Source organism: Magallana gigas, chromosome 2 (assembly GCF_963853765.1).
Source record: "Magallana gigas chromosome 2, xbMagGiga1.1, whole genome shotgun sequence".
Taxonomy (NCBI): Eukaryota; Metazoa; Mollusca; class Bivalvia; order Ostreida; family Ostreidae; genus Magallana; species Magallana gigas.
The window spans coordinates 12,101,137-12,119,338 of NC_088854.1; positions in this window are offsets into that span (position 1 = coordinate 12,101,137).

Genomic DNA, 18,202 nt, shown 5'->3' on the forward strand with positions numbered 1-18,202 from the left:
TATCTCAACTCAATACAAAGGAATATTCCAAACTACACTTTGCAAAAGTTGTTTCTCTTTGTGGGGTCTACCCAAAAGTCAAAAGGGAAAACCAACTTTTTCCTTCTTTATGCTACCAACTATGTGGGTGTCCTGCGACGACATCTTTTCGAATTTAATTTATTCCCTCGAAATGTATGTTGCCCAATCTTGGAGCAATCAAAGTACTAGTACACAACGGAAACAGATTTTTAATGACAAAAGACAAAGTTATAAACCTCTAAACTACAAAGGCTATTGTGAGAAATCTATGAGTTTTTCCCCGAAGATGGCGGCCGAGAGACATAACTTTTGTAAAGTGTGATTGGTCTAGTGAAACATGTAAAAAGCATAGGATGCTTTCCATTAAACCGGCATCGCCGGATTTGCAGGTGTTGTCCTCGTCGTCGAATGCTGGAATGCGCGTCGCCGTCGAGCGACTGTGGCAACGCATTTTATTATTGCCGATTAATAGGAAACAATGTAGATGTAAAAATTCTGCATGAACTATTCACCAAAAAGTTGACCTGCCATTCTGAGGATCTCCTTTCTTTTCATATTCATATCGTGCAGAAATATTTCAAAACTATGGTAGAAAAGAAGGCAATGTCAGTCGCAACGTCAAGAGAGATTGCAGCATCTGGTCTAGGATTCCGGCATATCATACTTGCTCATAAGCGGGATGAACTGAGTGGTGTTAAAACTCTTTTAGGAGAGCATGATTTAAAAAGAACAAGAGGCCAATTGGCCTTAACGGTCACCTGAGTAGCATATAACCCATACACAAACTTGTCGAGTAGTCTCATATATGCATTTAATTAATTAGGTTTCATTCTGGAGTAGAAAAATTATAAATTTGTAATGACGACCACCTCCCTGCCTGAAATCTTTCAAAAAGAACTATGAAACCTATAATTTTTGCAAAAAAACTTAAAGATCTGGTCTACAAAATCATGAATTCAGTTTTCCTTTCAGGTGTGTGGGAGTAAAGAAGATAATTGTTTATCATTATATGCATTAAGGTAGTCCTATACTCGGTATTAAATGGGCTCAATCATTAAAAGCTTAGCTTTAAATGATAAATATACATTCTAGCAATACATATACAAAAGAAAATATGTATGTTTACATGCTAGTTTGTTTGTTATCATCTCTCAGACGGGTGTACCCCCTTGCGAAAATTATTGACAATTATGAAATTTGCCAGACGTCCGTTTTTCCTAAAAATAATTACCAATTTTGGGAAAATTAGAACTGAACATACAAAATAGAGTATAAATATATATGTAAGCCATATCTCATTAATAATTTTGCGCAAATTTTTGTAAGTAGGTACGCTTTATGGACCTGATGTATCAAAATAGAATACAAAAAATGCAATGCTAGTATCGCGTTTGGTAATTTTTTTACTATTTTATGGACTCAAACTTAAATTCATGGTGTTTATTCTATAGATTGACATCTTAGAAAAAAGTTTGGTAAAATAAATTATATGTTGACGGATTACTTTTTACGCTATAAGCTCTAAACCAAGTAGACCCTGACGAAAAAATCCGTAAAAATCACATTTTGCGACAGTTTTCTGCCTAGATCTGTCAAGAATGTGAGATATCATTTAAACATTAATTAATTGACGATTGATTAAATTCGAAATAGCTTCTGTCTTTAAATTTAAACCGGTTTTAGTAAAAGAAAAAGAAAAATTCGGAAGGGGGGGGGGTGTCAAAACAAAGAAGATTTAAGCATACCTGAGATTCTGGTTAATCAGAAACTTCGTTTTTCATTTTACTTTAACAGAATCGAGTTTCTCAACATTAATCATTTCTATCTCTCATAGAATACATATATTACCGTTCTAATTGCTTATTATTGCCATTGTTTACAACAGCGATGTAGAGCAAAATCAATACCGGGTATCAAAAACGCTTTGTAAAAGTCGAACCAATATTGTAAAATCCGTATTATGACGTACTGCGATACTCGGACTACTTTAACACCTTTACATCCATTTTGGCCCTGCCCTAGAGTCAAAATCCATACTCATGGGGAAATGAAATTTAAAACTTCAGTAAAGGACTTCCTGGTAAACATAATTATAAGTCAGTTTTTAATACAGATGTGTGAGAATAGAGAAGAAATTTTTTAAACATTATATGCATTAACACTATATTGCCATATTGCCCCCCCCCCATGTCCTGAACCCCTGACCCCTAGGCCATGAATTTCACAATTTAGGTAGAGGAGTTAGTGGACATCATAACCATTTATTCAGTTTTTTGCCCACATGTGTGAGAGTAGAGAAGAACATTTGTTAAGGTTTAAAACATTTTTACAATATGGCCATATTGGCCCCACCCTAGAGCCTGAACCCATGACCCAGGGGTCATGAATTTCGCAATTTTAGTAGAGGGCTTCATGGACATTATAACCAGCATTTAGTTTTTAACAAATATGTATGGAAGTAGAGAAGATTTTCTAAGATTTAATACATTTTACTATATGGCCATATTGGCCTCACCCTAGAGCCTGAACCCATGAACCAGGGGTCATGAATTTCGCAATTTTAATAGAGGGCTTCATGGACATCATAATCATGCATTTAGTTTTTAACAAATATATATGGGAGTAAAGAAAAAGATTTTTCTAAGATTTAATACATTTTAATTTCATGGCAATATTGGCCCAAACCTAGAGCCTGAACCCTTGACCCAGGGGTCATGAATTTAACAATTTTGGTACAGGGCCTCATGGACATCATAATCATGCATTTAGTTTTTAACAAATATAATTTTTTTTTGCATATTTGGCCCCGCCCGTGGCACCCCAGGGGAGGTAGAGCCATGAATTTCACAATTTAGATTCTTCTTACCATAGAGATGCTTCACACCAAAAATGGTAACGATTGGCCTGGTAGTTTTCAAGAAGAAGTTAAAAATGTAAAATTGTTAACGCACGACGCATGACGACGGACGAAGACCAATTGCAATAGGTTACCTGAGTGACTCAGCTGACCTAAAAATTGTGTCTTAAATGGTTCAGTATTTGAAAGCTCATGAAGAGTAACTTGATTGTTATGTCTTTGTATCCAAAGGTTAAGGTGTCAGCTCTTTTTATCATTTGATGTCTGTCTTCTGCCCATTGGTCTGTCCAACCATCTCTTAACTTTTCACTCTCTGATTACTTCTTTAGAATCGCTATACCAATTGTTAAAACCATAATCCCAAGGCAATACTGGGATTTTATGAGAGGTTCAAATAATAACCGTTATATGGTAAAATTTCGTTTCAGAAATTCAGTGCTGCTACAATTTGTAATACATTGTCACATACATTTTGCAGATTCCAAAAGAGTTTCTGTTGTTCAGGTAACTATGTGGCCCAGTGGTCTCCACATAAACTCTGCCCTTTTTTATTTCTGAAATCCAGTATGGAATATATAACATACAGGTGGGGTAGTTTTCTATTTATATAATAATGTTGTGTTGTGCATGTTCTCTGCCTAAATAGTAGTCAGGGTTTAATACATGGTGCACGAGCCGGAGGCGAGTGCACTATGTATCAAACCCTGACTACTATTTAGGCATAGTACATGCACAACACTATTGTTATTATTATGCCGAGTGTTGTATATACTGACGTGCTTTGCTATAAGAAGCTGTGACGTTTGAGTGATGTCTTATCCCCAAAAATAATCACCGGAAAAGCTAGCGTTTGTTTTTTCAAATTAATCAATTGATTGGATTGGTTTTTTTTTAAATCAATAAGTTGTTGTACAATAATAAAAATTGCCGTCAATAATGAGATGTTTTTGGAAAGATTAATAATTTTAATTGCTTAATGTCAATCGTATGTTTCTACGTTTTATATATATAAATACCGTCAAATACATCATCGTCTTATGTAGCGTAACGGTAACGCGTTGGGCTTCAAAACGTATTGATTTTAGGGTCAAGAGTACGAAACCCGATGTAAACCCGTTGTAACGAACAAGTGCACTTAAGCTATAGGGAATGGGCACAGGGGCCAAGCCCGTTTTAACATTAATTTCAATGTAACCATAAATAAATAAAGGGCTCGAACTCTGACCCAGATAAAAAACTACCAACTCGCTTCAAAAGCCTAATAAATCAATTATTTTTTTAAAACACTTGCAATATGCATGTATTTTTCAGAAAAGTAATGTCTAAGATACACTCATGCCGAATTTCAAGTTGATGGGTCCTAAAGTAGCGGAGATATACGTCATTATTCTCTCGAAGTCGCCAGTTTATTTTTACTCGGACATTTACTCGGATAAAATTCCTTAATTACTCTTCAAACTGAACTTTTATTCTGCAGCCACATCAACTTCTGACCAGACCGGCCATTGTGATAGAAAATGTTAAACTCAATTTCATTGGTTAATATTCCTGATGGTCCAATCAGAATCAGTCTTTCTCGAAGACGTCAAATGGCTGGCCCTGTCAGAAGTCAATGTGGCTGCAGAATAAAAGTTCAGTTTGGAGAGTATTTAAGGAATTTTATCGGAATTTAAGGATGAAAGTAGCGTGCGTTTGATGTGAGATTTTAAAAGATTAGTGCGAATGTTTATCGACTTGTTGCAATACTGCTGTTCTCATAGGCAAATTCCCATCGTGAGCCCTGGACCGGTAATTGTCCGAGTAATAATAAACTGGCGACTTCGAGAGAATAATGACGTATATCTCCGCTATTTTAAGACCCATCAACTTGAAATTCGGCATGAGTGTATCTTAGACATCACTTTTCTCAAAATTACATGCATATTGCGAGTGTTGTAAAAAAATAATTGATTTATTAGGCTTTTGAAGCGAGCTGGTAGTTTTTTTATCTGGGTCAGAGTTCGAGCCCTTTATTTATTTATGGTTACATTGAAATTAATGTTAAAACGGGCTTGGCCCCTGTGAGAATGGGCCCTTTTTCAGTGCCGATTTTATGTAGAAAATATCAACAAATTGCTATTTTCTCGTAATAGTTAACACTGATGGATACTTCTGATTTATATGCACGCTTTAATTTATTAAAATTAGCATACAGTTTAAAAAATTGAGAATTTTTAAATGCCTATAAATAATATAAATCCGGCCAATTCGAACCGAACCTACGTGAATTGTGTCTTTTTAAATCAGAGGGAGGATACATTTAAATCAACATTGTTTTGTTGGTGGATCGATTGGCGCGTTTGCTGAATTTTACTTTATGCATTACTAGTTATTTACGTCTGAAAAAAAAAATCAAATAAAGCTTTAAAGTTTCATATTACCATAGTGATCAAACAAACATTCCTGACCATACAAAGTTGATGGAAAGCGATTTAAAACGTCAATGTTTTACAGTGACCACATTTGACAAACATCTACCTGGATAGAACCCACGTGATTGTTTGAAATAATTTATTCCATGCGTGAGTTCAAACATGGCTCACGCAGGTAATAGCTTTCGCTTGCTATAGGAAAAACATTGAGATTTTCATACGTTTTTCATTTTTAGGTACCAGCCTAATGTAGTACAGACTTCTTATTATCACAGGAGTTTTCAAAATGTATAATACGTATTTTGTCTTTTCCACAAGTTTGTACTCGGTTACGCTGACAATAAACAATGGCCTTGAAATGAATGCCCGTCCTCGATTCACTATACACAATCACGAATGTCGGCTGACCCCCACTATGTTGTAAAGATTCGTGCTTTTTATATACAGTAAATTCAGCGCTAAATTAATCAAAGATGTGGTTATTTATGGATTTGGATTTTTTTTTATTACTTTTATGAAAAATTCTGGTTGTTGAACTTAGCTATTTTCTTGCAAAATATTCATAGAGGGTAACTCATTTCTCTGGATATGTGGTCTTCAGGGTTGACAAATGGTTATCTGTTTATTTCACACAAATACCCAGTTTGATGTCACAGAGGCATTTTTCTTCTTCTTGTATTAATTAACTGGTATTGTGACATTTTTTGTATAATGTTTTTAGTTAAATAACTTTAATGTGAAACATATTAAAATGACTGTTTGCTTACTAGTATATAATCTTCCATATCATACACAAAAAATGGAATATGATTGAAATACTATATAACATTTAAAATTGACTAGACAACCAGTAGGGTTGCGTAAATGGGATACACGTATTGTGAAGTAGTCTGAAAAGTAACTCGAAAACCTCACTTGATATTTAAAATTAATCTTACTGCTATGTTTTATAACATTTATTAAAATCAAGAGGCTTGACTGGTTATTAAATTTTTGAGGATCAAAAAACATGCCTCAGGACTATAAAATTTTGTTCAAATTATGATGAGTACCTATTGTGCAAGGAAGTAATTTGTAATTTGTATGATTATTTTGAATAAAAGCTATATTTTTATTTACTATGAATGGTATTAAATGATATCGATGGTTATAATTTATTTTTTGTTGTTTATAATTTTTACGGGGCTTATTTAATATTAATCAAATTATTACAGACAATGAAGACAAGTGTAAAGTTCATTAATTGTTTAATTCTATATATTTTGGCGATTATGGCCACAACCTTCATAATATAATCTATATAAAATTCACATGTATTTTTCTATACAATGTTACAACATATTTACCCTTATAATCCTTATAACCTTATAAACATTATCCTTATAACCTTATCCTTATAACCTTATAGAAGTTTTATAATACTTAAAAACTATGACAACATTCATACTGGTACTGGGTGAGCAGATACTCAGCAGAAGTTGTAAGCTATCTAAATTAGATAAAATGCGTCTCGAATAAGCGCCAAATGGTTGTCTATTGAAAAGACAACCACCGCCAACAAAGTTTGGTGGAATGAGAGACGCTTAACATATATATGTATATATACTTATGTAGGTGTGGCCACAAGCAAAGTCAAACTAGTTAATATATTTTTTCTGGAAAACACACTTGTTGCAAAGCCCTTTGTAAGTTAAATAGTAATACACAATTATCAATGTTTGACAGATGAACACCATCACTACGATACATCTCTTTTGCACGCCACGTGATTTCTGGGTATTTAATAAAGAACCCACCATTTACCGAGACTAAACGATTCATAAAATTGTTAAGTCTAATGGCAGCAAGATTTTGAGATTTAACGTCGGAGCTGATACGCCAGGATATCCTTGGCAAATATTTGACCACCCTATAGTTGTATTGGGAAGAATTCGATTCAATTCTGTTATTGTAGATTGCATAATTGCGCGAAAACGTAGTAATGTAATTTTACCTATATCATGATCATTAGCACCACAGTGAATAACTAAGATTTCTGGAGGAGATTCATACCTTAATAATAGCTTTATTTTTGGAATAATGTCGAACCAATTCATTCCTCCTTTACCTTGCCAAAACAAACTGTAGTTATGTCTTTCTAATCCCAAATTCACACCATCTATGGAGTTTTTGGCGTAGACGAATGCCCATTTAATAATCGATGAACCAACTTTTCCACTTTCTATATAAAAATATTAGAAATGACTCTAGACGTTACTGAAGTCTAATATAATTCTGAAAAGCAGTGGAACTCCATCTACCTTGTTTTTTAATTTCTGATTCTGAATGCCCGTTAGAGAATCTATCTGAAGCCGCCCCAATACGGAAGGAATGAGATTTGTAAGAGATTTTGAAATCTTGTACATGTAAGGGGACTGCCGTTCAAATGCATGAATAGCTCCCCACTAACATTTGGTCTGATTGACAGATATTTTTTCAACCATAATACTGGACATATAGAGTTTTTTGCTGGCTCCAATGTTATCAATACTCCCTTTCCTGACTGATCAGTTTTTGAGAAAGGAATTTTTAACTCTATATAATCCTCCCCCGATTTGTGTTTTGTTTCAAATTTAAAATGTTTAATACAAATGATTTGATTTTTGCCATTTGAATTAGCAGTAAATTCACCAACTCGTAAGAAACCATGATACGCCAAAGAAAATGCCGATGAAAAAAGGATAGACTCAAACTTTGACGAGCATACTAATGATGTTACATTAATAAGTTTTTTGAAAATGTTTTTTTGTAATCGGAAGTCTGCAATCTTTTGAATGTTTTGACCTTTTGATTCATTCCAGTAATTTTCTGACTAAAAAGTTTTGTGAGTTGTCCGAGGCTCCTACAAGTTTGCATTTAAAACCAATACCGGATATATAAGAAGAAATAGTGGCATGGGCTAAACCTCTAAGCGATAGATGAGCAATAAAACTGCAAATGTGTGAAACAGGGGGAGGCCAAATTAAATTGAGTTCGTATAACGGCCTGAATTGCTCAAAACTTCTTACAATAGATGAGTAAGAATTTTTTGTGTTTGGTGCTATTGAATTAAGCGATAAGCGTTTTATTTCAGCTTCGAGATTATTTCTATGAAATCTTCCGGAATCTGGATACGGTGTGGCCTGGATTTTGGGACAAGAGCTCGAAATTTGGTCCACCGTTTGTGTGAAATAGAATCGGCGATAGAATTGTTATAACCAGCAATGTGACAAGCTTTAAAGTAGATATTGTGAATCATGGAATCATGTAAAACTAAAGGCCGAACCAATTCCATAACCCTAACTAACTTTGACGATTTTTTGTTTAAAATGGAAACTAAAGCTTTGTCATCAGTGTGAAATTAAATCTTTTTGTCACAAAATTGAGTCTTAAATAAATCAACTGCAAGAACAAGTTAAGTTACAATACCTAAGAACGTAATAACAGTTTTAGGTCCCTCTGTTTTATCTTCCGCTAAGGGAATACCAAATTCAAAACATGTTTTTCTAAATAAAGACATCAACAATTCACATATTTCAGAGGTGTCTCCTGCAAATATAAAATCGTCTAGTAATGATTCAGAGTGTGAACTCCAGTTTTCACTTCAACTACCCACTGAACAAAATGTGCAAATTTTTCCCAAAGGGCACAGTTAATTAAACATCCCATTGGTAAGCACATATCATACATGTAGTAGTAAAAATTATTGAATTTAAAACCAAGGAATTGGTGATCTGAAGGATGAACTGGTAGCAATCTAAATGCTGACTTAACATCCATTTTTCCTAATACAGCACCCTTACCTAGTGAACCTACCATTTCTAAAACCTCATCAAAAGAAGTATAATGTACAGAACATGCTTTCGGATCTATAAAATCGTTTACACTGAAATCAGCAGGATGTGAAAGATAAAGGATTTTAAACGCCAACCACCATCTATTTTTGCAACCACCCCAATAGGCGATAACCTTAAATTAAACAATGGTTCAGTATCAAAGGGACCTGCTATCCGACCCAGTGAAATTTTTTTGTCAATCTTTTCTTTCACTTCATTAGGATGATCATGTACAGAAACTATATTATGACAGGTTGTTGAAATTCGCGGACCTTGATATTGTAGAAAAAATCCATACGTAAAACCCATTTCTTAATTCAAAAGCAACAGATTGATTGGGATACATTGCTAGATAAGGACACATACTTTTTACATTAACTGGAGTTGAACCGGTTTTTGCCACGACTGGACTTAGGCTAGTGTCTATAGCCTGACTGACGAAAATTTGATGAGGCTGATTGTGAAGCTTGAATATGTTTTGAATTGGGAAATTTTTGTAAAGATTGTTTGTCAAAACAATGGATAGCAGGGTGTTTGTTTTGACATTTTAAACATTGATGTTGATATTGACAGTTTTGTAAACGACAGACAAAACCTTTGTAATTGTATTCATAACAAAATATTGGACTGGTTTGAGTGTTTTTCAATACTGAATGCACATTTGGAGTAATGTAAAGAAGCCATAACTCCTGGTCAATTTTCTCTCATGATATTGAATTATCTTTAGCTTTTTCAGACGAAAATGCCAGTCTGGCGGTCATAATCTCTCCAACCCAAAAGGGTATGCAGTTCAATAAATTCCCCATTCATTATCTTTTGTTTTACTGACTGGGGTACATGCATACTTATGTCATCAGGAATACTTGTAATTGACTGAGATGAACATGAAAAAACAAACTACATCATCTGAATCAGATCAATTTTGTATACTATGCTGATTATTACATGTAGCAGACTGATTTAAGGAGACGTGGCTACCTTTAGTTATGTCCAATCTTTTTGATATGATGGTTTCAATGGTTTTGTTTAACTCCGGAATCATCCCCTCTGCCACGGATGACACAACATCCTCCAAGTCCGTGGTGGTACTTGGTCCAGCTCGTCCGTGATTCGGCGTAGTTTCCTGGGCTTTATCCGGGTCCACCGCCTTGCATTTTCTTTTTACTCCCGGTAGTCTTGCTTTCCCGGAAAATTTCCTTTTGGCGTTTGACGCCCTCCCCCTTCCTCAAGGGAGTGCGATTTCTGCCTCGGTTGCATCGAATCTCAAAATAACAGAATAAAATTTGATAAGAAATTGGTTTATATTAAACTATAAGATTCAATATTTTAGTTAAATTCATAAAAATATTGATTATGCTGAATTCATTAATATGTACAGACTGTGGACAAAAGTATCGGAACGATTTACGACGCCGCGCAGTTTACGGAATATACTCCAGTTTGATTCGATACCGAAAATGGCCGTAGTATATAAAAGCTAAAAAACTAAATTACATCCGTTTTAAAGAGGAGACAATTTTGCACCTTTCTATCTAAAATAAAGCTTATTTGTAAAAACGTACCTTAATATTTTGTGATATAACCCTTAGCTCTCCGTACTGCAGCGATTCCTGAAGGGAGGGATCGATACAAATTTTGAATGGTCTCACAATCAAAATGGGTCCAAATCAAAAATATTTTTTCATACAATTGTTCCACAGATGTTATTTCATGCACAGACGGCTCTATTTTTCGTGTTATCTTTACCATAAATTCTCAATAATGTTTATATCTGGGCTCTGCGCCGGCCACTCCATCGTATTGATATGGTTGTCTTCCATGAAAGTATCATAAGGTACAGTTGACCCCTTATCAGATATATTTTAATATAGACAATTTTCCTATTTTCTACATATTGTGTCTTTATATTGTAATTGTGTTTCAAACTATTTCTGGAACAAAATGCACAAAAAGTAACTAATATCTTTTTGTCACTATAAATCCCATTTCGCCGCAAGGAAATATTTTCTATCACTTGATAATCTGCTTCCTAAATATTCACACTTTTCATGGCGACGAGCAAAATATCTATCTAGTTAAGGTCAAACAAATTTTACGTAACAAATCACTTTTCAATTAGAAATTTCTTTTGATGTTTGATCGTCTCAAATAGTGTCAGGTCATCGGATTAAGCCCCTTTGTCTGAACCCACGCTATACCTATCTTTTTGTCAAGAGGCCCTCGCAAGGGAATCCTTTCTTATTTTTATTGATATAATAAGTAATTAACCTGTAATGTACCTCACCTGGTCTAAGTCGATTTTTGTCCCAAGATCCCAGCGCGTCACTTTATGCTGGACCCTTGTGGAATAAATATCTTTATTGTATATCGACTCCATTTATCAATTACAGAAAACCAACCTCTAACAACAACAACCCAAAGCACGAAATACTCTTTGTGACGAAATATTTTTACGTGACAAATACTTTTTCGTGACAAATGGTGGAAGAACACGGTTCATCCCTTTGAAAAGTCAGCTAGCAAGCTCCAGGACCTATAGCCATGACAAACTGATGACTGGAGAACACGTCCCTCTGAATACTGAAGGAGAACAACCAGGACATTGGCCTCGACAAAGATACTGACAGCAGGACCAACAACAACCATGGTGGCAGTCGACATGACACCCTAAGCAATGGCCTACAAGTCAACAGACGCCACAGCTGACATCAAAGCAACCTCAACAGCCAACTCAGCGATGGGCTCCACAACATTAGTGACAGTCCACACTACATCATCCTGTCACTGCAACGCGACAGTGGAACCAGTCTCCAAGGCAATGACCTCCACAACAACACTGGTAGCAGTCTCCACAATAACCAGCCCAGCAACCATGGCAACGACCTCCAGTACAACAGTGGAAGACCACACTGTGTCCTCCCGGTACCAGCCTTCAAGACAATAATGGCCACTACAAACTTTTGCTACATAAAAGACTGTGTTTAAGGTGGTAAGTCTTGTTTTCCAAGACATTCTTACCCTTCATACAATTCCTTTTTTTTTCCAAAATGTACAACACAAGGAGTCATTCACACAACACCTTAAATTACTTTCATCAGACACCAAAATACATCAGTACCATTATAATCACAAAACACCAATTCACAAAATGTACTTATCTAACTAATAGTCACTGACACTGCACGTTCCTCAACAAAAAAAACCAGTCTACTAACACACTTACAGACCCAATTTCAACACTCCTTTACAAAACCTTACAAGTGTTTAATAACAAGCATGCACCCTGATTCTCTCAAAACTTGTCCGGTTGCAGTGTTAAACCAGAGCTTGCATGTTTTTACGAATGAATTTAAGTTGTTGCAAGTCATAATCTTTGACAGCTTTGTCTACATCCTTACTTCTCTCTTTGCTCACTGAGCCACTCGTTATGTATACTTGTACATATTTAACATTATTTTCTTTCCATAGAACTAATGTTAACAGTTAAACCTAACCCTTAACTTGAGCAATATTGACAACTATACATAACTCCTGATCGATCTGATCTTAACTTCCTTCCCTAGGTCACTGGGACTACCTAACACTTTCCTATTCACCTGCATTGTTTTGAATGAATTAACTGCATGTTCTTGGGCATACTTACATTTTTACTAATACATGACCTCATTTTACTCAAACAGACCTGTGCACATTATCTGTACTCACTAGCAACTTTACACCACCACACTAAACCCTCAACTCACAACTGGTACTGACTGCATGCTTCATCCTGTTTGCTCTGACAACCTGCATACCCAACATTTGACCATCGATAGTCCAACAATTCAAAACAAACACACCAACAAATCGGTCAACATTCTACAAAATTTCACCTTTCACCTTCAAAGCATCAAACTCCAATCAATGTAACACCAACCTGCACAACATACTTCTTGTTATATTCGACTCCCATTCAGAGTTTCAAATTTATTCAATGATTTTTATGGGAAAGAATCTTGGAACACAATACTTCCAGTGTAAAAGTGTGTATGTATTCCCTTAAAATAGTGTACACCCATGAATTTTTTCATTCGCTCATTTGTTGTACAACTGTTACTTTGTACCATACATGTGTAGTTATTTTTCAGATTTTTGTATACAGTCAAGTTGTATACTTCGTACTTTGAGATGCTTTTATCTCATCTGTACTGATGTATCTTTATTTTGTACTTCAACATCACCATTGGTTTTGAAATTTTGTTATTTTTTTCACTCATTAACCAATTTTAATAGTCTCCATGTTTAGTTGTTTTGTTATGTTTTTTAAAATATTTTTTGCCAAGCATAATCAATTATGCTGTACTATCACATCATCATAGATGTTGATATTTTTTTTTTACCAGCATCAACCACTGATGCCCTATTTTCACATCACCATAGATGTTGATATTTTTTTTTACCAGCATCAACCACTGATGCCCTATTTTCACATCACCTTAGATGTTGATATTTTTTTTTTTACCAGCATCAACCACTGATGCCCTATTTTCACATCACCATAGATGTTGATATTTTTTACCAGCATCAACCACTGATGCCCTATTTTCACATCATAGATGTTGATATTGATCCCAGCGCGATGCTGATATTGATCCCAGCGCGTCACTTTATGCTGGACCCTTGTGGAATAAATATCTTTATTGTATATCGACTCCATTTATCAATTACAGAAAACCAACCTCTAACAACAACAACCCAAAGCACGAAATACTTTTTGTGACGAAATATTTTTACGTGACAAATACTTTTTCGTGACAAAAGTTTAAGTAGCCCTAGAACGATGAACTGGTATATTATCATCTTGAAATATATAATTAATGTCAGGAAAGTGTCTTGCTATAACTGGCCATAGATTGTTGTCTATAATTTGAATATATTTATCTAATTTATGTCTATATCCACGCGTGTTAATGTGCCGACGCCATGATAGGTTATGCAACCCCACACCATCACGGTAAGTTTCTTGTGTTTTACAGGTGAAATACACTCTGGCCTGAAGGCTTCGTCGATTTTCCTCCAGAAATACACTTTGTTGTCACTACCGATAACAATTTGACTCTCGTCTGAAAAAATGACCCTTTTCCAGTCATTGTTTGTCCATGCTGATTTTGCTCGACACCATGCTACTCTCCTCTGTCTGTTTACTGGGGCAATTCTTATTTTTTTCTTACAAACACAGCGACGATATTTCTGATTCTTTAGAAAACGCCACACAGTCTTTTTAGACACAATTCTGTATTCATTGTTGTTGAAATTATCCGTAACATCAGCCAATGGAGTTTTCCTGTTAGCTTTAACTTGCCGTAAAATTTTTCTTCCGTCGCAATCGCTCAGACTTTTCTTTCGACCTGTTTTGGGGCTGTTTTAACAGTTCCTCGTTTACAAAAATTTCTGTAAACTCGTTGGATAGATTAAGACTGGTGTTCCAACGTCTTAAGGACTGTGGCATCAAATTGTCACCAAAGAAGTGCTCTTTATTTAAGAAGAGAGTGAAATATGTGGGTCATGTGGCATCTGCCAGTGGTATTGAACCTGATGACGAGAAAGTCCTAAAGGTCAAAGAGTGGCCTACACCCACCAAACCGGAGGAAGTAAGGAAATTCCTAGGATTTGTAGGATACTACAGGAAATTCATCAGAGATTTTTCAAAAATAGCACGACCCCTCACAAATCTTATACCCTCCACAACTAGATCCAAGACAACGATGAAGAAGAAAACAACAATTCCTGAATGGAAATGGGAACAAAAGCAGGAGGAGGCTTTTGCGACACTTTAATATTGCCTGACATCCTCACCCATTTTATCCTATCCAAACTTTGATTTACCATTCGAAGACCATACCGATGCCAGTTCAGTTTGGTTAGGAGAGATCTTGTACCAAAAGCAGGATGGACATCACTATGTTATTGCCTATGCGAGTAGAGGACTCAGTAAATCAGAGAGGAACTACCCAGCACATAAATTAGAATATTTGGCAATCGAAATGGGCTATAACAGAAAAATTCCAGGACTATCTATATGGAAAGAAGTTTACTGTAATTACTGACAACAGTCCACTGACATACATTTTATCCACTGCAAAATTAGATGCAACAGGACAAAGATGGGTGGCAGCATTGGCAGCTTTTGACTTTGATATACTCTACCGACCAGGTCGCAACAATTCAGATGCAGATGCGCCTCACGATTACCTGGGTTAGAGTGTAAGGATGATTACCTGCCAATCTCAACAGACTGCATTAGAACAGTATCAAGTGTCCATATTCAGCCCTATGAACCTTGCATAGAGAGCATAAGTTTCGACAGTGAAACACTTCAACCTCTGATGTCAATAGAGTGTCAACAAGTACACAAGATTGACATTGAGAAAGCACAACACCAGGATTCAATTATTAGAGACTGGATTTATTTTGTTGAGCAGCAGATGTTTCCAAGCAAACATGAATTGCCACCCACACAGGAATCGACTATCCTCAGAAAGAACTTTAACAGATTCAAGATCATTGACAGGAAACTTTACAGAGAAACAACATCAGATTCTGAAACACAGCAACAACTTGTAGTTCCACCGGAGTTAGTTCATGAGGTGTTAAGGTCATCACATAACAACCTTGGACATCCAGGTAGGGGTAAGACAACTTCCTTTATCAGAGAGAGATTTTTTTGGCCCGGGATGACGTGTGACATCGAAGAATGGATAAAAGGATGCAAAAGATGCCTGTTGAGGAAATCACCAACAAACAACAGAGCTCCTTTAGTCAACATTCAAAGTTCTGAACCTTTGGAATTAGTTTGCCTAGATTATCTCACATTAGAAACATCAAAAGGTGGATATCAACACATACTGGTTATAACAGATCATTTCACCAAATATGCTGTTGCCATACCAACTAGAAACCAAACTGCGAAATCAACTGCCGAAGCCTTTTACAACAATTTTGTACTTCAATACGGACTTCCAAAACGTTTACACTCAGACCAAGGTGCTAATTTCGAATCCAAACTTATCAGGGAACTTTGTGACCTCACAGGAATAGAAAAATCAAGAACAACCCCATATCATCCAATGGGCAGTGGGCTCACTAAGCGCTTCAACAGAACATTGCTCCAGATGTCGGGAACTTTAACAATTGAACAGAAGCAGAACTGAAAGAAGTATGTTGGTCCTATGGTGCATGCTTACAACTCTTAACGGCAAGAAACCACTGGCCATACTCCCTACTTCCTGATGTTTGGAAGACAACCCCGGTTGCCAGTAGACATATCATTTGGTCTGGACAATACCAAGCAAACCAATGGTGAGAAGCAGCCAATGAGTAGTTATGTTTCAGATCTGAAAAACAGATTAGAAAAAGCGCACGAATTAGCTTTAAAAGCTACAAAGACTGCTCAAGAGAAGCAAAAGACATGTTATGACAAAAGAGTGCGGGGAAATAACATCGAAGTTGGAGACAGAGTACTTGTTAAGATACTGGCTTTTGATGGCAAGCATAAGCTTTCTAATGAATGGGAAGAACACCCTTATATAATTCCGTCAAAGCCAAATCCTGACATTCCTGTCTTTATTGTGCAGAAAGAGAATGGTGAAGGGAGGCAAAGAAACCTTCATAGAAATCTCCTGCTCCCAGTAGAGATCTTCAACTCTGAGGATCATGTAGAATCAAAACCTGTTCCAGCTCCAAGGAAGAAGAGAAATATCCCTGATAGCAACAGACACCCTGTAGTATTAGAAAGGGATGCTGAATCAGTGGATGATGATGTTAATGATGAATCGGATGTTTTCTTTATTTCCACAAAGAAACCAAAATCAGTGCCTAGGCCAACAACATGTACCCCACGTGTCTCTTTTGATCAGACTGGTGACGACCAGAATGACAAGAGAGGACAGGTTATGGAAGCCGAGGGGGACGCCTCTCATCCCGTCATTGAGGAAAGTGTTTCCATACAAGAAGCTGATGAAGCTAGTGTAGCTAGTCAAATGAGTACAAAATCATTTGGACATGAGGTTTTAGGTGGAGCTGATGATGTAAGTTCATCTAATATTGCAGTTACAGGGCAAGATGAAATTAAAAATACCAATCCCAGTGACAATTCAGAAAACATGGTAAATAAGACTCCAATACCTCCCCCTCGTAGATCCAAGAGAACAACGAAACCACCCCAGTGGATGCGAGATGGAGAATATGCTGTAAATATGGTTTGCAGGGCAATGTAAAATGCAGTGTTAGATAAGACATAAGGTGCATCTTAATCAGTTGTTTTTAATCTATAGTTTAAGTATTTTCCTTTACTATTACGTACTCGTATACTCGTAGTGCAATGACGAGGACGTCATTTTATATGGAGGGGGCATATGTGATGGTGTGTTTTATTAGTTTAATTTAATTTGTCATATTGTTTTCGACATATTCAACATATCTGCAACTTTCTGAAAAGAATTTCTCTTCTGAACCAATGCTACAACTGATTCTTTAACACCATCTGATGCATATTTACGATTTGCAGCCATGTTGTTTGTGGATGAATTTACTTACTATAATTTGCAGACGACAATATCTGACGTAGCTAATATAAACATGAAGACGTCATTTTAAAAATACCCGAGGTGTACCATTAAATCGTGTCTACACCGAAAACACCCGCGGTAAATAACGCGAACATGTGCATTTTTGTCTAACGCAACGTAATTAATTCGGATACTTTTGTCAACAGTCTGTATGTACCCAGGGCAGGGGCTAAACATTTTTTCAAATAATCGCAAAAAATGCTTTTTTCAATAAATTTTGCCTTTTATTAATCATGATATATAATTTATATTTATATTACAATAAAATTGAAAGAAAAAAAAAGAAATCTGAAAAGGAAATTTGTTTTTAAAGCAAATCATAAAATTTGCACCCAACTCTCGAATTATTATTATTATTATAACATTTATATAGCGATAAATATAATAAAATTACTCTAAACCGCTTTACAAAATAAGTTAATACTAAACAATGAGCATACACAAATAAAATTG